Source organism: Chiroxiphia lanceolata, chromosome 3 (genome assembly GCF_009829145.1).
Source record: "Chiroxiphia lanceolata isolate bChiLan1 chromosome 3, bChiLan1.pri, whole genome shotgun sequence".
NCBI lineage: Eukaryota > Metazoa > Chordata > Aves > Passeriformes > Pipridae > Chiroxiphia > Chiroxiphia lanceolata.
In genome coordinates, this window is record NC_045639.1 from 78,906,920 (window position 1) to 78,910,555 (window position 3,636).

Here is a 3,636-nt window from a genome sequence, read left to right on the forward strand (position 1 = left end):
GGAAGGGAAGGGAAGGGAAGGGAAGGGAAGGGAAGGGAAGGGAAGGGAAGGGAAGGAAGGGAAGGGAAGGGAAGGGAAGGGAAGGGAAGGGAAGGGAAGGGAAGGGAAGGGAAGGGAAGGGAAGGGAAGGGAAGGGAAGGGAAGGGAAGGGAAGGGAAGGGAAGGGAAGGGAAGGGAAGGGAAGGGAAGGGAAGGGAAGGGAAGGGAAGGGAAGGGAAGGAAGGGAAGGGAAGGGAAGGGAAGGGAAGGGAAGGGAAGGGAAGGGAAGGGAAGGGAAGGGAAGGGAAGGGAAGGGAAGGCTCTTTGAGCTATCACCACAATCCAGCTTTCATCTCACAAACTAAAAAGGCATAGAAAATGTGAAGCAGTTGCAAAAGTCTTAAAGAGCAAGTTAAATCATAACCACAGGCTGGGATCTTTTAATATCTGTTGAGCTGCGTGTCACAGACTACACATATTTATGCATTTAACGAATCTTTAAATAGTATATATAAATGCAAGTCATTGAGTAGAGACAGGAGAATCAGGCAAGTACTTTTACCTGTAAAAATATCCTCCTTCTGTGTTGCTATTTCACCTTGAAAAAGTGCCATGTTCAGCATCCCAGACCCTGGGCCCTGAGCACCTTCCTTTGGCATCGATCCCATGGGTCAGCCTCTTTGAGCAAAGCAGAAGTGTTTGAGAAGAGGTCAAGTTTGTCTCTGGCCTCAGAAGGTGTATTTTGAAGCGGCTTTCTTATGTTCTTCCACCATCAAAACCTGTGAAAAGTAAATGAATCATGTTTGGATTACTGCAAGAAGCTGGGGATTATGCAAACTATTTCCTGATACATAAGAGAAATGCTTATTTTCATAAATAATGTATTTATCTAAAACTGTAGCCAAATAGAAGGCCCCGTTCCTTAGCAGTCAGACACAGAAACTGCTATAATTTAGCAAACTGCAAATGAAAAAGAAACTTCTCTTATGAAGCTACCCTCATAAAACAGATCTTGTTATGAGAAGTTAATGCAACACAGAAATGGCACTAATAGCAGAACTGTGTGTGTCTGGAATGAGATTTTACCTTAAATGTTATTCAGTAAATGAAAAGAATCATTAAAATATATTACAAGCTATTACTAGAACAATCCCTCCAAGTAATTTTTTTTTATTGCCATCTTCTTTTACAAACTCATTGCAAATTTTGAGGGAAAGAGGCCAGACAATCAAGAAACAGCTTAGTTTCATAAGGAATGAAAATATTTTTGCTGACGACTTCAAGGCCATTACAACTGCCACCAATGACCAAGGAGAGATCCAGCATAGTCCCTCAGGCACTGTAAAACAGGACAGCTGAGTCACAATGAATCTTCTCATGGTAACAGCAATGTTTGCTTTATCAGAAAAGGAGAGAGAGTCTGATGATGATTCAACTATTTTATCGTTGCCAGTCTTCTTATCTTGCTTGGAGCAAGTGAGAGTGCTTCTTCTAGAGCTACATTTACACGGATGCAGTGTTTGTATAGTGTTTAGCACAATGGATTGCTCTTCAGTTCCTGGAGATCAAAGACACTACAGTTCTGCTACTAATTATGATGACTATGGATATGTTGCTTTTCACTCAGGAAAAGGTTGCTAGATTGTTAGTAAGAGAAGTAACAGGTGGGAAAAGAGACATAGAAATTTCATGAAATCATGGAATCATTGAATATCCTGAGTTGGAAGGGTCCCACTAGGAGCACCAAAGTCCAACTCCTGGTCCTGCACAGAATAGCCCCAAGAATCACACCGTATGTCCAAGAGCATTGTCCAAATAGTTCTTGAACTCTGTCAGGCTTGGTGCTATGACCACTTCCCTGGGGAGCCTGTTCCAGTGCCCAACCATCCTCTGGGTGAAAAACCTTTTCCTGATATCCAACCTAAACCTGGACAATGCTTCATGCCATTCCCTCTGGTCCTCTCATTGTCCACCAGAGAGCAGATCATCGCCTGTCCCTCTGCCTCCCCTTGTGAGGAAGTTGTAGACACCTATGAGGTCTCCACCTTCTCCAATTCGAATACCCCTCTTACAGAAAGCTGTCTACAGGTTGTCCAGCCATATTTCTGCTAAGCAACTTGTAGACAAAGGTGGTGTATAATTATAGTCCCTAGCATTTTGGTTATTTTTAGCACAGAATTTACCTATGTTGCATTGCTTAGAATGCTGCAGTGTTTTAATTTTAAATTAACTTTCAAAATAAAAATTGCTGTATTAAAGTATTGCAAGTAATTTTTTTATATCAGTGTACAGACAGCCACAGATGAAGATTATTTATAACTAATTTACACCATTTGAAAATCCTATTCTTGACAAAAATTATAATAAATTATAATATTTACTAATTTAAAAATTCACAGTTTAGGCACTTTGAAGACTTCTGTACAAAGCAACTTCAGACCCTCAGCTTCTTATGGTTTTTCATGAAGTTCATTTTATATTGTTTGGCCATATCCCTAAAAAAAAACCCAAAATCATTAAACAAATGTTAGGCCAACTGGTGTCCAGACACCAATTGTGAAGTTCTGCAGAAATGCCCTTTTTCAAACTCTTCATTATTAAGCCACCACTGTCCCACAGTATCTCAAATCTATTGACGTCTGCTATAAATTTCCCTTTTCTGCACTCTAATAAAAGACTCAGCACGGCAGTTCAAGGACCTGAATTCCATAGCCAAGTAGCTTAATTTGCCAATCCGCTTCATCCGTAAAACATAGTCTACACACATGGAACATATTATAGGGAATTCAAAGGTGTATAAAAAAGAACAGTTGAGAGAACAAGGGACATAGGATGTAGCCATATCCTGCAAATATCTTTTTTCTAGAAGATCTTTTTCTAAAGAAGTATCAAATCTTAAAATTAACCCACCACTGTACTAAATGGGCTCAGGCAGACACAAAATTACCATGATCCTTGTGGGTCCTTTCCAATTGAGCATATTCTGTGATTCTGTGATAAGTAAGGCCAGGCTTGTTGAAACCCAGTGTAACAGAAAGGCCTGAGCTCCAGAAAAAAGCAATGGCTTGTTACATGAAATGAAACATTAGCATTGAGACACAGACAAAACAGCCTGGGATGAAAACCTGCTTTAAGTTCACGGCAGCTTCAGACAGAAAACACACAGATAACTGAAGGGGATACTTTAATTGCTCACTGGAAAGCTGAAAGTTCAAAGCAACTCACTTTATAGTGGTGTTTTCTGGATAACAAAAATATTCCCAATTCAAAGAACAGCTGAAAAAATTACCAACACAACTTTAGTTAGAAAAATCATCAGCAACTCAGAATTAAGATTAAGAAATATGAAGCAGTAGAGAAATATGAATTACATATAACTATAAACAGCATTGAAATGGTGCAAGAAAAGAAGAAGATATTCCTAAGAAGACTGCATCTGCCAGTAAACTATTCCAGGTCATCTGCAGAGCACTGGTGATACACAAGAGCCAAAAACTTTCGGAGTCCAGGTCAGCCCTTTATTAAGAGAAGGACCTTTGAGAACTGTAGAGCAAATTAATTGATTTGGTTTCAGGCAAGGATACCTCAATCCTTGTTTTCCACATTGCCTCCTGCAATGGAAATGTTACCTTGTAATGTACACAGTGCAGAGAGCTT

General features: G+C 39.9%; 1 long non-coding RNA gene across 1 annotated transcript; it reads right to left on the minus strand.

The window, feature by feature from the left end:
• Positions 1 to 391: 391 nt before the first annotated feature.
• On the minus strand, positions 392 to 3,315 carry LOC116784615. The gene is made up of 2 exons (XR_004356167.1): positions 3,176 to 3,315; positions 392 to 758 (listed from the first exon to the last, which is right to left on the minus strand). It is a non-coding gene; the product is annotated as an uncharacterized LOC116784615 (long non-coding RNA).
• Between the last annotated feature and the right edge of the window lie 321 nt (positions 3,316 to 3,636).